The sequence below is a fragment of the Manis javanica genome, chromosome 2, assembly GCF_040802235.1.
Source record: "Manis javanica isolate MJ-LG chromosome 2, MJ_LKY, whole genome shotgun sequence".
Lineage (NCBI taxonomy): Eukaryota > Metazoa > Chordata > Mammalia > Pholidota > Manidae > Manis > Manis javanica.
The window spans coordinates 136,256,282-136,275,924 of record NC_133157.1 but is presented as its reverse complement, the minus strand read 5'-3'; the positions used below and the strand labels follow the sequence as shown (position 1 = coordinate 136,275,924).

The window sequence follows — 19,643 nt, the reverse complement described above, 5'->3', positions numbered from 1 at the left end:
CCCGGCAACTTCTTCACTGTTTTGAGATTTGACTGTCATCAGTAGTTATTGTAAGAAAAACAAACAGATAGGGCTTCCTTAGGGCCAAGGGCCCTCTGCTCTTGAGGGTGGCCCACCTGCCCCCCACTGCGGTTGGACCAGGGGGTCACAGTTGTGCTATTTGACCCACCCACAGAACCGAAGTTGAGCAAACCAGACGCTTGATTCTACCTGATCCAACCTGATTCTCTCCTCCAGGGCATCTGTGACTGAGACTAAAATAGCGACTGGTGAGTGAGGAGTTGTGATTTCACTGTGCTGTGCAGTGGATGAAAACAGCCAGGTTATTTCTGGTGTGCAAAAAGAAGTGAACTACTGGGAGGAAGACAGAGACAGAGAGAGAAGTGATGAAAGAGAGAGAGAGAGACTGAGAGAAACAGGAAGCAGGGGGCAGGTGTCCCAGGCAAGGATGGGGCCCCAGGCAGCGGGAGGGAAGTATTCTCATCTCTAAGTCCCCATTTTCTGCTTCAACGCCATGGATGCAATTCTTCAAGCCTCATTTCTTTGTAAATTTTAACAAATACCTTTTCCGTTTAGACTAATTCAAGTGAATTTCTGTTCTCTGCAACTACCTGTCCCTGACTAAGCAGGCCACATTGCTTTTTTGATATTGGCTGCAGATTACCAGCTACAGTTTGTTTTCTCCAGCCCTTATTTCTATTACAAAGTGTAAACTCCATCCTCTGGGTATCTACTATCTCAAAGGCAGTATTTACCTAGGAACTTGAATTAAATTTAATTGGAATTGATATATTTCTCTTTCTCCTGAAAATATGTAACCTCTTAAATTCTCTAGGTATTGAAGGAATGTCATGATCTTATCCCACCTCAAATCGACAAGTCATCTTTGGGATTTTGCCTCATTTTCTTCAATACATGAGGAATCAAGATACAACCGATGCTACTTTACAAGTGTATCTCACCTCCTTAACATTTCCTCTGCCTCTGTTGGTCTCAGGAAAGCCACCTAAAAGTCTTCTAGTTGTCACCATGATTCAATTCTCTACCCCCTAGATAAAGCCCACTAAAAGGTATGCTGATCACTGTCTCAAAAACTTTATTATATTATTATAATCTATTGATTGCCTATAATGGGTCAAGCCTTACCTTTGTTGTTGGGGATAAATCAGAGAACAAAACAGCAAAAACTCCTTCCAAGGAGAAAGACTGGTACAAGATAGTACTCTATTTCATTAAAGCTGAGATGATTTTTCTGTATGAGATACAATGAAAGAAAAATTTAAGTTTATGATCAGCTAAATTATTTAGGTTAGTTTAAATGCCATGGGTCATAGAGTACACTCATTTTAGAACTGTTAAAATGTGAAAAAAATACTTATTTAAAATTGATGAAATATATAAAATGGTATGCAAGTTTGTGATGTGGACAAACACAGAGGAGATATTAAATAATAGGTAAGTGTCCAGGTGGAGTCAGACAAGTGAGGTGAGGTATCAAAGAGAGACAGACAACTGAGTAAAGAACAGAAGGAAATGTCTGGTCTGGGTGGACCAGCTGTGTGGACATCAGAGGGAAGAAAAATTTCTGGGATTTTCCAGAAGAAATAGCATGTGCAAGAGACCTGAGGCTGGAGGGTGCAGCCTTTTTAAGGAGCAGCAGGTCAGTGGGTTGAGCAGAGTGTCCAGGAGGAAGAGACAGGGAAGAGCAGTGAGAGTCCTGTCAATAAGAGAAAGGCACAGTGCTTCCTCTGAGTGAAGCAGAAGCCACTACATGATTTTGATCCAACTTTTCACTGACCACAATCAGCCTGGCTGACAGGAGGCCAGTTGCAATAATCCAAGTGGGCAATGACAGTGGTTTGTAGAGGAGGTAGGGTGAGTTCCACTGACAGGGCTGGGCAGGGAAGCAAGTGGAGGAGGCTGGGGGCAGTATCAGATTCTGGAGTGTGGGGCAGGTTAGGTGTGAAGTGCCTGTTGGACACCCAGTTGAGAGTACCACTAAGGCAGTTGGATACAGTGTTCTTGAAGGAAGAGATCCAGAATAGGGATCCAAATCTGGGAATCGGTGTGCAGACAGGACTTCAAGTCAGGGGGTGGGCTCTCTCTTCTAGAGTGAGTATAAATGCAACAGAGGAGAATTAAGGACAAAGATCAGGGCCAGTGCAGGGCTTGGAGGGTAGGAGGATGTAGGAGCCAACAAGGGAGATTCAGAGAGGGCCGGGGGCGGGGGGCTGGAGGTTGTGGAAGGAAGGAGCAGGGAGGGCGGTGGGGGTGGAGTTGTTAGATCATATAGTAGCTCTATTTTCTATTGTTTGAGGACCCTCCATATTGTTGTGTATTACTATTGTCAAACTTGTCAGAGAAGTAGAACTTAATTATTCTAATCACTGAAAAGAAATGATAATTACATAACATGATGGAGGTGCTAATTATTGCTACAATGGCAATCATAGTGCAGTATGTAAATGTATCAAATTAACATGCTGTGTATCTTAAATTCATGCAGTGTTGCATATCAAATATATTTCAATTAAAAATATCTTCTAAAAAGCAAATAGAAGATCAGTTTGGTGGCTGAAAGAGACAACTGACTAAGATACAGCATTCTTGGACATCAAGTCTTAGAGCTGCCACTGTGAACTGCTTTTGAGCATGAGTGATTTCTATCACCTAAGATCTGGGGTCTCCTCTTACGAACCAATATTATTTCATGATCTAGAAATTTCTATTTTGTTTCATGAAACTCCAGAGTCTCAAAATGACTCAGAGGCTACCTTGAAGTTTGCAAAGCCTAGCTTCTGACATCTCTCACCTTTTTTAATCAAAGCAACTCCACTTTTACATTTCCATGTAGGAATGACATGCAAGGTGTTAAAGTGTTAGTAAATGAAACAATTTTAAAATAAATAGACTAGATAATATCTAAAAGTCCCTCTAGAGATAAATACCTGATGAATGGATCTACACATGGGAATGGGGTTTGAAATAACTATCCCCAATATGCTTGGATTAATTATCAATCAATCATTTAAAATACCAGTATGTTATCTGAAAAGTTGAATGCATTAACACATAATTATACCTGTATTATGGGCTTTCAGCACTGGTTTATTCATTTAACAGGTCAGTTATTTAACTGGATGTTTCAAGAGCAGAACCCAGGACAGGAGACAGAGGTGGGACAGGAAGCAGAGAAAGGAGGGGAGGCCCCATCCAAAGTAGAGCCCGTTGTCCCAAAAGCAGAAGGAAGGAGTCACACTTCACTCATTCCATCATCTGTATTAAGATAAACCCAAATTAGAGAACATACTCAGAAAGATAGGAAAAAAATATTCACAATTCAAAGAGAAGATCAACAAACTACATCAACATCTGCAATGAGGCGCTTGAGACAATCTCTTCTCATCCTCCCTCCTAAGGTTTGCACCTGAAGCTATTAGACTACCCTTCTCACAGAGGGAAGCTTCCTCTCAACCCCACCTTCCTTTCTTAAGACCCATTCTCTGTGTCTCTCCTCCCACAGGAAGTCACTAACTCCAAGAAGAAACCACTTCTAAATCCCCTGCTATTTTCAATAGATGTAATTTGATAGGCACTTGTGCCAAATGGCTCTTAGGCCAAGAAAACATCTCTAAAGATGTTATCCTAAAGATAGCAAAGGTGCAACGTGAATCCTGTGTTCATCCAGGCAGCCCCTGCCTACTCCCCACCTGACACTAGAGAAGGTCTTGTCTCTGAAATGTCAAAGCGGTAGACAATTAATGTTATTTTGATTTGTAAACTCTCCAGATCACATATCAAATTTCTTAATGTCTACAAATTCCCTGAGATTTCGCTTTCATACTGGGAAAAAATATGTCATGTGCATTAATTTTAAGTTGAATATGTGCAGTGGTAGGGGAGTCAATTAAATATGGCATAGCAATATGGCTGAAAAACATAAAAAAATAAGACTAGGCATGGCTTGGATAATCAAATTACCAAGAGATGCTTAAGTATATATCACATTACTGGTGCCTTTATTTGTAGCAAACACTAGAAAATATCCACGTCAGATGTGAAATCTTCATTGAACACCAAAATAAAAAATGTATAGCAAATATTAGATGCTGAGGACATGAACAGCCAGCCTCTCTTTCTCTCTCTCTCTCTCTCTCTTTCTCACATACACACACACACACACACACACAGGCATGTGCACACATCTGCTATCATTACCTGAGTGAGTCACCCTCGGCTCCCCAGTGCTCTTCCATAGTGGACTGATGGAGGCAGCATGGATTCCCAAATCAGGGTGCAAGCCCTGCTCAAACCCACTTCAAAGTGATCTCTGGCCAGTCATTTCAACTCACTTATCCTCAGATTCCACAGTGTCCAATGATGGTGAGAATACCTACTTTGATGCATTGCTGTAAGAATCAAATACAACAGAGCATTTTAGGCCAGTGATAGAGAAATGTGAAATCTAGTTACTCATACTGCATTAGTTGAGTACTGATAACCATAATGGGTGTATACACATACACATGAGTGAATAAATCTGTCTTATTTATTACATATGTTCAAAACAAGAAAATACGTCCTAAATGGAGTCAGTTATGCTAAACTCCACATCACCACAGTAAGACTTATGTACAGTTTCAGCTCTCACAGAAATGGAATCTTGAACTATTCAATCAGGAAGCAGCTGATCAGTGTTAGCTGATCTGCCGGATAGACCCCTGCCATCCTCTACAGGAATGTGACCTTGCCTTAAGCAATCCACTTTTGTCTTGTATAACTTATTGTTTCCTCTCCCTTCTGCTTAGAAAGTTTCATTTTACACAGATCCTGGAAACTTCTTTCTATCTGCTAGATGAGGTGCTTCCCATTTCATGAATTGTTGAATAAGGCCAATAAGATCTTTAAAATTTATTCAGTTGAATTTTTTTCAACTCATATATAACTTAATTTATTATTTGATGAATATTAGTTTGAATATTTTTTATTACTGTTGGAAGAGTTATCATTCCCAAGGCTTGAAAGAAAGACAATAGAGGAGTTGTTTTAGGTATGGACAAGGCTTTATCCACTGTAGAAGCTACTTATATGATGACCAGTTCAGGAGGTAGAATTGTTTGATTATTCCCAAATTTACCCCAGGTAAAACTTTCCAGAATGTTACATGTATCACCAAAAAAGAATCCCTTTCTATAACAATTAATCTTTGTAATTACTTTAGAGTTTCATTTGTGATTTCTACTCATTCATTACCATTAGTAATATGACTGCTATTACTTTCATTACTTTAAAATAATGGGTCAGTTGCACATAAACAGCATGGAGGATCTCAAATCCTTGCTGAACAATATCAACAATTTACACACAGGATCTGACTTGCTGTCTATTTTGATATAAAGGTCAAAGACAAATCCTGTAAGAACCACATGTTTGACTCCTATTTTAAATGGCCACAGTTAACAATAATCAAATAAATATAAAATTGCACTGGTTCTTATTACAGATGTGTTCATAATATTACAAGATTTAATCAAAAACTGAAAAAAATTTCTGATGAAATACAGAATGTATCATTATATTGTTATTGGAATTAAAAATATTTTCTAACCCCAAAATATCTGTATTCTATATATGTCATTCATTCGGCACTTTTCATATTTTCTTTATATCTTATTGCTTATGAATCAGAGAGAATTTCAGTTCAAGTGTTTAAGAAAAATATGAGCCTTTTAAGTACTATATTTCTTGAGCTTAAAATAATTAATGCCTTGCTATATTTACAATCAATTGCAATCCAACTATATATGGAAATAGTAAGAAGTCTGCAGATTTTCCTTCTAGAAATTCAAAACACTATGAAATCATCGTTACATGGGAATCCTGTAACTGTTATGAAGCAGTGAAAGCTTTTCTGATAATTTAGAAGATGGCACTTGGTTTTAATTTTCTCTCTGATATTATTTTATCTAATTTCAACAAGTATTTATGAGATGTACTGAAAAATACTTAGCACTTATTTGGAAAACATCAGTTAGACATGGCAGATCTGAGATTTCTTGGGTCGAATCCCTTAACCTGACACTTTCTTTGAGTCCATCAATAATAAGTGATCACCTGCTGTTTGCAGACCATCAAGCTGCAATATAGCTGATGAATGGATACAAAGCTTTAAAAATATAGAAGACTTGAAAATAGTTACACAAAGAGTATAAAACATAGACATTGTATTAATTGTCAAAACAATGATACTTCTTATAATTACCTATAGAGGGGCTGATTGCTTTGGGAAGAGAAGCATTTTTAGAAGAGAAGGGAGGTATTTGCTGGAAAAAAATTTGTAATAAATAGGGCTTTAAAAGCATATCAGACACCATAGCACATAAAAGTAAGGAGGCAACAGGGCAAGTTTGAAAGGAGTGGAAAGTTTGTAAAGTGAGTGAGTGATCAATGCCCCATTTAGCTTGCATGACCTGGGAGGCTAGTGTCAGCACGACTCTGAAAATCCCCTGCTCAGTGGGGTTACCCTGGAGAGGCAGACTGGGAAGACAGGAAGCAAGAACCATGTTTTCCCAGGCATTAAAAGAACTGTGTGCACAGAGAAGGGACATAGTGGATCTCTGGCAATTTGCTGCACTGATGGACAGTGACTGCATTGGGGTATGGGTGGGGACTTGATAATATGGGTAAATGTAGTAACCACATTGTTTTTTCATGTGAAACCTTCATGAGAGTGTATATCAATCATACCTTAAAAAAATTTTTAAAAAAAGAACTGTGCAATGAAGAATCTCAAGGTGCAGATCTAAATCCAGAAAAAAAAAATCCACTAATAACATATATAAAAGTATCTACTGTATACATTTTAGGCCTTCATATAGGTGTATTAATACACACTTTTTCACTTAATCTTGATATCAAACAACATATTTGTTTCTATGAATTCAACTTAAAGAACTTTAATATTTAAGAAAAATGGAATAAACTCCGTAAATAAGCAGGAAAATCTCAGAATTTTCCACCTAGTCAGAGTTCACTTTTAAGATATATCTGTATTTATCTTAAAACAAGCATGTTACGAACCCAAAGACATTTTTTTTTTAGTTCAGTGGTTCTCAACTTTCTGGTACATTAAAAATTACTATAGGCAAAATCATATATTCCCCACTTTCTGTGTCTTATAATTTGTTTTCATGTGCAACTTTGAGAACACTAAATTTTTCCATGATGACTTTTGGACTCAACATAAGCTCAGGTCTCCATCATCATGAGAAATAAGCCTGTGAAAGTACGGTGAGCAAAATCATGATGGGCTGAGCTGTCATAGGCCAAGGGATTTGAATAGTTTTTTTGAGGGGCATGAAATGTTTTCAAACAAAAAAAAGATGGTAGCATATTTGAAAAAATATAAATTCACAACCAGCCAAGAAGAAATGAAATCAATTAAGATGCTATTGCTATAAAAATATGAGTATGATGGTAGGAACAAGGATACAATGGAAAGAAGGAAATTTCAGAAAATTATAGTTCTATAGGAATGAAAGTAAGTGTTTACTACCATTATCATAATTCAGGCCCTCATCTTTTCACACCTGCAGTAAAGCAGTCACCCAAAGGTCTTCTGCATATAGTCCTAATTCAGTCAAATGTCTACAAACATCATGAGAGTCACTTTTTAGAGTACAGTTCTGATCCTTTTAATCTACTGTTTAGAATGTTCTACTGCAGCCTTGCTTTCCTGAGACTAAATAATGCACATAACATCCTCAATCTAAAGAGGGTGTCTGTCTGCTAAAATGAAATATTTAACTAGGACCCAGAGACTCATAAAATAATAAGCAAATTGAAAATCGCCCATCAGACCACAAAACAAGAAAATCACAACTTGAATGGGAAAAGACTCAACTGACACTTAACACTTCAATGAATCAAATGCTGGGATTTTTCTGAGGGATTTAATAGCAGCCATCATAAAGAGTCAGCTATCAATCACAAATGTTCTTAAAACAAGTGAAAAGACATAAAATCTCACCAAAGAAATTATTAAAAACAATAAAATGGAAATTGCAGAACAAAAATAGATAATAATACAAGTAAGACAAAATAAAACAAAAACAAAAAACTAATAGATGGATGCAACAAAAATGGAAACAAATGAGGAAAGAATTAGTGAACTTGAAAATGGAACAATGGAAAGTTCCCAGTATGAACAACAGATGGGGAAAAAGTGAAGATTTTCAGGACCCTGTGGGATAATTAATAAAAAAAAGATCCAGCATTCAAATCAATGTGATCTCAAGGAAAAAGAGAAGGAAAGTGGGACCAAAAGCATGTCTAAAATAATACTAACAGGATGTCCCAAATTTGCTGAAAGACAATTTTGAAAAAGCTGAATGAAACCAAACCAGGTAAACCCAAAGAAATCCAACTCAAGAGACATATGCTTATGAAAATAAAGCCAAAGAATAAAACTTGGAAGTAGCCATGGAGAAATAAGATATTACCTTCATGGAAACAAAAATTTGAGGGAAAGTTGATTTTTCATCAGAAACCATACAGGCCAGAAAGATGTCACACTATATTTTCAAATGCAGAAAATAAAATATGGTCAAAGTAACACATTCTCATGTGAAAGAAACCTAAACGAATTTATAACTGGTATCCTCAATATTGGATAAAGGATGATTTTCAAACAGAAAAGAACTGCTGTTTAGAAGAAAGTATCTTGAAGCATCAAGATGAACAGAAATATGGGTACTTGGATGACACTCTAGGACATAGTTAAGACTAAAAAAATCTAGTCTCAATAGATCTCATACAATATGATTCCATATATATTTTTTTAAATTAATTAATTAATTTATTTTGTTGTCATTAATCTACAATTACATGAAGAATATTATGTTTACTAGGGTCCCCCCTTCACCAAATCCCCCCCACAAACCCCATTACAGTACTGTCCATCAGCATAGTAAGATGCTGTAGAATTACTACTTGTCTTCTCTGTGTTGCACAGCCCTCCCCATGCCCCCCCTACATTACACATGCTAATCATAATGTCCCCTTTCTTTTTCCCCACCTTTATCCCTCCCTTCCCTCCCTTTCTCCCCAGTCCCTTTCCCTTTGGTAACTGTTAGTCCATTCTTAGGTTCTGTGATTCTGTTGCTGTTTTGTTCCTTCAGTCTTTCGTTGTTCCTATAGTCTTTGGGTTTGAGGTGAGTCTCTTATAAGCAGCATAGAGATGGTTCTTGCTTTTTTATCCATTCTATTATTCTGTGTCTTTTGATTGGTGCATTCAGTCCATTTACATTTAGGGTGATTATTGAAAGATATGTACTTATTGCCATTGCAGGCTTTAGATTCGTGGTTGCCAAAGGTTCAAGGTGAGCTTCTTTAGTATCTTACTGTCTAACTTAACTCACTTATTGAGCTATTTTAAACACTGTCTGGTCACTCCTTATTTTTCTCCCTTCTTATTCCTCCTCCTCTGTTCTTTATATGTTGGTTGTTTTATTCTGTGCTCTTTTGTGCTTCCTTTAACTGCTTTTGTGGGTAGTTGATTTTATTTTTTGCCTTTAGTTAGTATTTGGTTGGTCTGCTTTCTTTGCTGTGATTTTATTTTCTCTGGTGACATCTATTTAGTCTCAGAAGTGCTCCCATCTAGAGCAGTCCCTCTAAAATACCCTGTAGAGGTGGTTTGGGAGAGGCAAATTCCCTCAACTTTTGCTTGTCTGGGAATTGTTTAATCCCTCCTTCATATTTAAATGATAGTCGTGCTGGATACAGTATTCTTGGTTCAAGGCCCTTCTGTTTCATTGCATTAAATATATCATGCCATTCTCTTCTGGCCTGTAAGGTTTCTGTTAAGAAGTCTGATGATAGCCTGATGGGTTTTCCTTTGTATGTGACCTTTTTCCTCTCTCTAGCTGCCTTTAAAACTCTGTCCTTGTCCTTGATCTTTGCCATTTTAATTATTATGTGTCTTGGTGTTGTCCTCCTTGGGTCCTTTCTGTTGGGAGTTCTGTACACTTCCATGGTCTGATCAATTATTTCTTCCCCCAGTTTGGGGAAGTTTTCAGCAATTATTTCTTCAAATACTCTTTCTATTCCTTTTTCTCTCTCTTCTTCTTCTGGTACCCCTATAATGCGGATATTGTTCCTTTTGGATTGGTCACACAGTTCTCTTAATATTGTTTCATTCCTGGAGATCCTTTTATCTCCCTCTGTGTCAGCTTCTATGCATTCCTGTTCTCTGGTTTCTATTCCATTAATGGCCTCTTGCATCTTATCCATTCTGCTTATAAATCCTTCCAGAGATTGTTTCATCTCTGTAATCTCCCTCTGGACATCTGTAATTTCCCTCTGGACTTCATCCCTTAGCTCTTGCATATTTCTCTGCAGCTTCATCAGCATGGTTATGAGCTTTATTTTTAATTTTTTTTCAGGAAGACTGGTTAGGTCTATCTCCTTCTCAGGGTTTGCCTCTGTGATCTTGGTCTGTATCAATTTCTTCTGCCTTTTCATGGCGATAGATATATTTGTGGGGTGCTGGTGCATGTGTTGGATAAGAGAAAGTCCCTTCTTGCCAGTTTGTGGCCTTCCTTTACTGGTAGAACAGTGGCCTCTAGCAGCTTGTGCTGGGCGGCTGCATGCAGATGGGGCTTCTGATCTTGCCCGGCTTCTATGTAGTTTATTTAGCTCTCCAGTTGCTGTGGGTGTGTCCTGCCTCAGGCTGCTGCTCCAATATGGCGGAGCCACATCAGAGGGGGTACAGGCGGGAGGCTGTTTATCGTAGTGAGGGGCCTCCCAGCTGTGCTGTGGGGGTTCAGGCACCCAGAGTTCCCCGGGATTTGCAGCTGCTGGGCTAAGTGTCCCAGGGCTCTTCTGTCCAGCTGTGAGGTCCCTGTCCCTTTAAGACTTTCAAAAAGCACTCGCTTTTCTTTGTCCCGGGTGCACTGGTTGTGGAGACCTGCTCACAGGTCTTACTTTTCTGTTTCCCTAGTTTCCAGCACCCCACACACGCACTGTGTGTCTGCACTCCAGTGCGGATGGCTAAGGATGGGTGTTCAGCAGTCCTGGGCTCCCTCTCCCTCCCCACTCTGATACCTCTCCTCCCACTGGGAGCTGGGGTGAGGGGCACTCGGGCCCCGCTGGGCCTGGGCTTGTATCTTACCCACTTCACGAGGCGCTGGCTTCTCGTGGGTGAGGATGTAGTCTGGCTGTTGTCCTGTGTCTTCTGGTCTCTCTTTTAGGATTAGTTGTATTTGTCGTATTTTCAAAAATGTATATGGTTTTGGGAGGAGATTTCCACTGCTCTACTCATGCCGCCATCTTGGTTCTCTTCTCCATTTATATATTTTTTAAATGGCAAAAGAATCCAGTGTGTTATCATGTTTAGTGATAGACAGTTCAGTATCTTGACTATGGTGATGAATATAGAAATGACACATTATGAAATTGCATAGAAATAAACACACAAATACACACACATAAATAACAATAGAAAAATCCACTACTAAAAAAGGTTAGTAGATTGTATCAATGTCAATACCTTGGTTGTGATATTATATCACAATTATTCAAGGTTTCACCGTTGGGGAAATTGGATAAATCTTTCTACTATTTCTTACATTTGCATGTGAATTTACATTTATGTCCATAAACATTTCAAAATGAAAACAATGTGATCCCTAATTTTTAGTGATTACATTACCAAGATGAAAGAATAAGAATTTTCTATGATTTCTTTTCCACATCAATTTTGACAACTACCTTTGGTTGAGGTATATTTGTGGGAATATGGGAGTCCAGTGGAAAAGTTTCAGCACACCATTGGAGAAAAAAAATCCGACAATAGATAAAAGGGTTAGAAGAACCATATCACCCCTTTCCCATAACACAGTTCACCAAGCAGCCTCTTGGCCCATGCATTCTCCCATGGGGAAAACTGAGAGCATAGTGAGTGAGCATCCAGTTTTCTCAGCTATCTGGGACACTGCTTCAGAGCCTAGTTTTTCACACTCCACTTGGACTACTGAGGTGATCAGCTTGGCTGGGATTGGGAAAGCCTAGGAGCAGGAAGAGAAGTGAGGAGTTACAAAAAAAAAGGCCAGGAACTCATCGAAAGACCACATATGTTACTAAGTGCTTCATGGACTCCAACAGGAAGCCTCCCTGTGAGATAGGGATGCCTCAACTGTAGAACCCTTCAGTTGGCCCCTAGTCACCCCAGACACTCACTCTGTATGCCTCACCCACTCCGATGGCCAGCTGCCCAAGGATATTCCCATGGATGGCAAGTGAGAGATTATGCAAACAGCTCCTGAACATGTGCAGAAAGATGACCTGGCTCTGTGTGATTGGGAGAAAGCAAAAACACTTGAACTTTTCAGGGCAGGGCCTTAGGAAAAACAAATGGAAGGATTTCAGCACTCAGACTGGCTTTGTCATATCAAGAGAAAATATACAGTTTTACTAATTCCCCTTAAGAGGGAAAATGAGGTGTGGGAATGGCACATCCATATAAAAGTTCTGACAGAGCCTCAAAACCCTTAGACTGACTAATGAAAGTGTTTCTCTGCCAAAACCAGTCAATAAAGTCTAGAAGAGGTAACTATTTTTTCAAATGTGAAAACAGCAATGCAATACTTTAAGAAGCACTAAAAACCAAAGAAATATGATATTACCAAAAGAACACAATAATTTTAGACAATATATTTAAAAAAATGAGAGGTGTGACAGGGATATAAAAATCATCAAAGGTACTGAATAGAAATTCTGAAGCTTAAAGAATATGAATTAAATGAAAATGAAATTGAGAGTGTCAACAGTAGACAATGAAGCAAAAGAAAGATATTATGAACTAAAAACAAAGTTATTTGAAATTATAATGAAAGGAGAAAAGAATTAAAGAGAATAAATAAAAATTACGGAATTTAGGAGAAGAATCAAAAGAACTAATATACATTTATGGGAGTTCCAGAAAAAGAGAGAAAGGAACAGAAAGCTTATTTTTAAAATAATGACTGAAAACATTCCAAGTCTGGACAGAGATATGGCCATGCAGATACATGCAGCTCAAAGTTCCTTAAATAAGTTCAACCCAAAGAGGACTACACTGAGATACATTATAATTCAACTGCCAAAAGACAAGACAAAGAGAGAACTTTAAAAACAACAAAAAAAGAGACTCATCATAACCAAGGGAACCCCCTACAAGGCTATCAGTGGATTTCTGTGCAGGAGCCTTGAAGGCTAGCAGAGAGGGGATGATATGTTCAAAGTTATAGGTGGAAAAAAAATGCCAACCAAGAATACTTTAACAGGAAAATCTGTCCTTCAGAAGTGGAGAGAGACACTTTTTCAGACAAACAAAAACTAAGATTTCATTATTACCATTAGACCTGCATTAAAAGAAATACTATAGGACATTTTCAAGCTGAAGTGAAAGGATACTAACTAGTAAAATGAAAACATATGAAAGTATAAAGCTTGCTGGTAAAGGTGAGTATATACTGAAATTTAGAATATTCTAATGCTGTGATTAGTGTATTAGTGTGTATTGTTGATGAAAACACATTATAAAATGAAAATTATTATATCAAAAACATGAAAGAGGGAGGAGTACATAAAAGAGAAGAGTATATGCAACTGAAATTAAGTTATCAGTTTTAAAAAAGATTCTTACTATAAGATGTTTTACGTAAGTTTCATGGTAACAACAAAAACTATAGTAGTTACACAAAAGAAAGGAATCAAAGCATCCCACAGAATATCACCCTCAAATCACAAAGGAATAGAGTAAGAGAAGAAGAAAGGAGCAAAAGCACTTCAAAACAGCCATAAAAAAATTAAAATTAATAACAGTAAGTCATTTTCTATCAATAATCACTTGAAATGCAAATGGACTAAATACTTTGATAAAAAGCCAGTAGGTGGCTGGAAAAAAAAAAAGACACACTTTATGCTGCCTACAAGAGTCACTTCAGCTTTAAGAACACACATAGGCTGAAAGTGAAGGGATGGAAAAAGATATGTCATGCAAATGGAAACCAAAATAGAGCAGAAGTAGCTATACTTACATCAGACAAAGTAGATTTAAGTCAAAAACGGTCAAAATAGACAAATAAGGCCATATAGAACAGAATAGAATAGGGAAACAGAAGTAAACCCATGCATATACAGTCAACTAATCTTTGACTAGGGCTCCAAGAACATGCAATGGGGAAAGGATAGCCTCTTCAATAAACAATGTTGGGAAAACAGGATATCCAGGTGCAAAAGAATGAAACTGGACCTCTATCCTACACTACTCCCAAAAACCTTGTTCAAAATGGATTTGAAAACTTACATGTAAACCTCAAACTTTAATCTCCTGGAATAAAACATAGGTCATGGCAATGAATTCTTGGATTTGACACCAAAGCACAGGCAACAAAAAAGAAAATCATGTGAAACTATATCAAACTAAAAAGTTTCTGCAAAGCAAAAGAAACCATCAACAAAGCAAAAATGGAACCTATTGAATGGGAGAAAATACTTTCTAATCATATTTTCAATGAAGAGTTAATATCTAAAATAAATAAGGAACTCCTACAACTGAGTAGCAAAATAAAAATAATAATAATCCAATTAAAAAATAAACAAACAACCTGAACAGGTATTTTTCCAAAGCAGACATACAAATGGACAATAGGTACAAGGAAGGATCCTCAACACTGCTAATTATCAGGGAAATGCAAATCAAAACCACAATGAGATGTCAGCTATACATTAGAAAGGCTATTATGAAAAAGTCAAAAGATACCAAGTGTTGGCAAGGATGTGGAGAAAAAGGAACACTTGCACACTGATAGTGGGAATGTAAATGTCTTCAGGCATTATAGAAAACAGAGTAGAGGTTCATAAAAAAAGTAAAAATTGATCTACCATATGATTCAGCAGTCCCACTTCTGGGTGTGTATTCTGTCAGTTTATCTGACTTTCTAATGAAATGAAACCCAAAGTTGAGAAACCTGAACTGCCATGTTCACTGAAGCATCTATTCATGGCAGCTAAGATAGGAAACTATCCAAGTGCCTGCCAATGGATGAATGGGTAAAGAAATGTAGTAGATCAGTGTAATAGAATATCATAAGCTTTTAAAAAGGAAATCTTGTCATATGCGACAAAATGGATGAAACTGGAAAGACATTATACTTAGTGAAATAAGCCCAACACAGAAAAACAAACTTTGCATTATGTCATTTGTATGTGGAACATAAAAAAGTCAAACTCATAGCAACAGAGAATAAAATGTAGTTACCAAGAGTTGGAAGAGGGAAGGAATGAGGTGATGTTGGTCAAAGGGTACAAACTTTCAATTATATGACAAATAACTTCTGGAGACCTAAAGTGCAGAATGGTGACTATCAATAATAAAATGTTGTATACTTGAAATTTGTGAAGAGAGTATATTTCAAGTGTTCTCACTACAAAATTAATGAAACTATGTCAGGTGATGAATATACTAGCTCAATTGTAGTAATCATTTCACAGTGTATATATATTAAAACATCATGCTGTATACCTTAAATATATACTATTTTTATTTGTCATCATACCTCTGTTGAAACTAGAATAGAACATTTGATTCCTCTGCTGTCTGATTATTTAAATAGCCATGTTTTAGAATTGAGTAGCTATGTTGATTTGTCAAAATGTGTCTTGATCTCCTCTTGGAATATTTATGTATCTGTCAGTTTATCTTACTTTCTAAGAAGCTGAAAGAAATTAAAGTTATTAAATCAGAGTTTTCCAATTTAAATATTACATTTACTGCGGAGTTAGATGGATATGATGCCAGGCTGGGAATTTTTCTACCCTCATCTGTTAATTGAATGTGTTCTTTGGTGTCAAAGGTGGGAAAAAAGGGCAAATAGGGACTAAATGGTGCAAACGAGCACCGTGTGTGATTAGAATCATATTCCATCAAGTGTGGGTTAAGTAAAAGACTGGCTGGTGCTGGATCTCCCTGTTTCTTTTCCTCCCAACCCCCAGGAAAGAGAGGTCAGCATTGTGTTTTAAAATCTCTTTAAAGAAAGAGCTGTCTACCCAGAATTCCTTATCCAGAAATACTTTTTTTAGGAACAAAGGAAAGATGAAGACATTCTCAGATGAAAAAACACTAAGAAAATTTGTCACCAGCAGATATACCAGAAAAACTTGCTAAAAGATTTCTCCTCACAAAAAAAAGAAAATAATGAAAATAGTGAAAGAGAATCCATACTATTTCCTACATCTGCAGGGGACAGATAATTATCTCAAAGCAGAAATACTAATTTCAAAAAACCTTCCATGAAGAGTAAATAAAAATATATATAAAGGGGTAAACAGATCTGTATCTCTTTTTTTCCAGAAAATAAACACTTCAAATATAACACATTTTATATCTAGAATCATGGTATTAATATTCTTCAATAGTTTTCTTATGAACATATGCTAGAATAACCTTCATTCACTGTCTGCAGCTGGCTGCTCTTTAAACTTCATTTGATTCTCACTCCCTGTTGGATAAGAACTGGATGATGACCAGACAGGGAGCAATGTGGCAGAAAGCAGACCGCAGACAGGATCTCCACCCCAGCAGCACACCTGGCTCATTTTTAAAGTGATCACCTGTGGAGCACTTTTATTAAATTTCCTCTTTGACCTCACTTTTTTATTTCAAGGAGCTATGAAGAGAGTATATCCCTTAAGCACTTTTCTGGCAATGAACAATAATGACAAAGGTTGGACCTTTCTCTGAAAATAAATTTCAATATGGCTAAAAGACTCATGTTGCCTCTGTAGCTTTGCCTTCTGATTTTGGACAGGTAGCTTGTAAAGCATACAGCTAAGTATATTTCAATAAACTTTAATTGTAGCAGGGCTTTGTCCCATCTTGCTACATGACCTTGGATAAGTCACCAAGTTATTCTATTTTCTTGCTTATAAATTTGGAAAACTGCCAGCTATGTCATCTTGCTTCCTAGGAATATTTCCAAACTATCAAACTGAGAAATGTTGGAAATTAAGGAAAGTTTTTTAAAAGGCTTAGATATTTATTTTCAAATCATGTGGCATTGACTTTCATTGACCTGCTCCACATCTCTACCATACATTTCTTTGTTTCAAGCTTTGATTTTATATGTGGTCAATAAAATATTTTTTATCAAACATTGTGCAGGTGGAGATCAACTTCCAGCCTGACAGCATAAGGAACCCCACAAAGCTGTTCAGCAGAGAAAGTCATAAAAATTATTTTAACAATAGCAACTGAATGCATCTGGAATGATCCTAAGGAAAAAGAGCAACTGAAACAACTATTCAATAAAATACATGAAAATTAGGTAAGAAAACTGAGTCTGTGTTATTTGAACCAAGATCATGCTCTCCTTCCTCCTCCTCCTCCTAGCTTAGCAAGGCAGCAACTCAACTCTGGCCTGCTACAGTCAAGAACACAGTCACTCTTCCTCAGGGCCCAGAGGACTGATGGAATCTGGGCCTGAGGACCGCCTTCTGAATGAGCCCACCCACCGTCTCAGAGAGACCTAGGTGTCACCTCAACTAGGCTACAATTATCCTCCAGAGGATGTCAGCATGCCACAAGGCCACCTTTCCCCTGACCCCTCCCCTCAAAGAGCCCGCCAAAGCCCTGGCCATAAAAAGCCTCTTGACCTGTTAGAGACTATCTTTCCTTTGTTCTACTGGCCAGGACAGAGGGGTCCCTCTCAGGTTAGCAATAAAGCTGCTTGGACTGTTGAGTTCGCATCCCCTCTGTTCCTTCATCTATATGCTCTTTTTCTTTAATCTGTCCCCTCTATCCCTTTCATATATGGTGCTGAAACCCGGGAGCAGGAAGCCGAGAGCAGGGGCTCTTTTGCCACCCAGAAAGCAGCTCATCCAGGGCTGAAGCCTGGATCCTGAGAGCCTCCTGGGTCTCGTCCCGTTTCCCTTCCTTCCCTCACCGAACACCCTCTCGTGAACTCCAGTTCAGGGACCATCTTGCCAGACCTCAATCTATCTACACATCGACCACTGGCCACAGTTTCCAGGAAGGTAAGATTTTGGCCTCTCATTGGCTTTCTCTTGGTGCCAAAAGAAAGTTGGTCCAGGTCCCCTTTCCTTTATCCTTTCCCTCTTCTCTGTTCTCTGGTTGAGAACACCACAAGGGGACCTTCTGCACTCTGGCTCAGGGGATGCCTCCTTGTGCAAGACAATCCAGCTCCAGGAGCCTCCAATTGGTAAACTGATCACAGAGTGACATCCCAGCAGCATCATCCCAAATCCGACCACCCTTTCTCACCCTCCTACAATGGGCAATTCTCCCTCAAAGACATCAGGAGACACCCCCTCAGCTGTCTCCTATGCAATCTTCCCAATTGGGATTAAAAGGAGATATTAAACAAAAAAATTGGTCTTCTACTCTACTTCCATGTGGCCTCAATATAAACTTAATAATGGGTCACACTGGCCAGCTGAGGGCACTTTGGGTTTCCAAATTCTCTGAGATCTTGATAACCTTCTCCAGAGGACTGGCAAATGGTCAGACGTCCCCTATATCCAAGCCTTCTTCACCCTCCACGAGCAGCCCTTTCTTTGTTCCTCCCCACCCTCCTACTGGCCGACAAGTCCAAACCCTTCCCCACGGTGGGCTTCCCCTGAACACCCCTCCCCCTCCCCCTTCCTGATGTCCGCCAGCACACGTGCCTCTTCTAACCCAATCCCCTCTCCAAACCCTTCACCCCAGCCTCAAACATGCTCTCGCACTCTTGCTTCCCACCCAGTACCTCCCCAGACGGCCTCTCGCCCTAGCCTACCCCTCCGTGAGGCAGCCGGCACTGAAAGGTCTGGTCATGTTCACGTCTCCTTCTGAATGAATGATCTGGAGCATATTAAACAAAAGATGGGGTCCTTCTCAAAAAAGCCCTGAGAAATTCAACTATGAGTACCTCAGGGAAATTATCCAGGGGGCAGATGAAAATCCAGCCCTCTTTATGAACCGCCTTTCAGGGGCCATGATCAAATACACAAATACTGCCCCTAACTCCCCTGAGGGCCTTATGCTCCTACATCTCCACTTCATTTCCCAGTCTTACCCAGATATTTGTGAAAAGCTCCAAATATTAGAAAATGAACCCCAAACATCCCAAAAAGAGCTTGTAGACCTTGCCTTTAAAGTTTTCAACAACCGACATAAAGAACAAAAAACTCAGGGAAGAAAAACAGGCTAAAGCCAAATATCAGATTCATGCCTTTCTAGTTTGACCTCCCGCTGACAAACCTGCAAAAGGCTCAACCCCACACTAGCCTACCTACTGTTTTCACTGTGGCAATCCAAGCCACTGGGAAAAAGCTTGCCCTAATCCCAGGCCTCCTACAAAGCTGTATCTGAACTGTGCACAGTGGGGTCACTGGAATGTGAATTGCCTTCTAGGGAAGTCAGCCCCTCCCTTGAGTTCTCTCCCCTCCAGGTGACCAGACAATTGTAGAGAGGACCTGGTGGCACATATGGCCTTGTCTTCAGCAACTGATTGACATGGCCCAGATCCCAAGGCCCCCAACACCAGTGGATCGACGGGTAACAATGGTGGTGGCAGGAAGTCAGGTTTCTTTCCTGGTTGACA

At 38.8% G+C, this 19,643-nt stretch overlaps 1 long non-coding RNA gene across 1 annotated transcript; it reads right to left on the bottom strand.

Moving 5' to 3' along the window:
- Positions 1–1,146: 1,146 nt before the first annotated feature.
- LOC140845230 (uncharacterized) lies at positions 1,147–4,403 on the bottom strand. Its single transcript, XR_012124013.1, has 3 exons — positions 4,219–4,403; positions 3,083–3,276; positions 1,147–1,252 (listed from the first exon to the last, which is right to left on the bottom strand). It is a non-coding gene; the product is annotated as an uncharacterized lncRNA (long non-coding RNA).
- Positions 4,404–19,643: the final 15,240 nt, after the last annotated feature.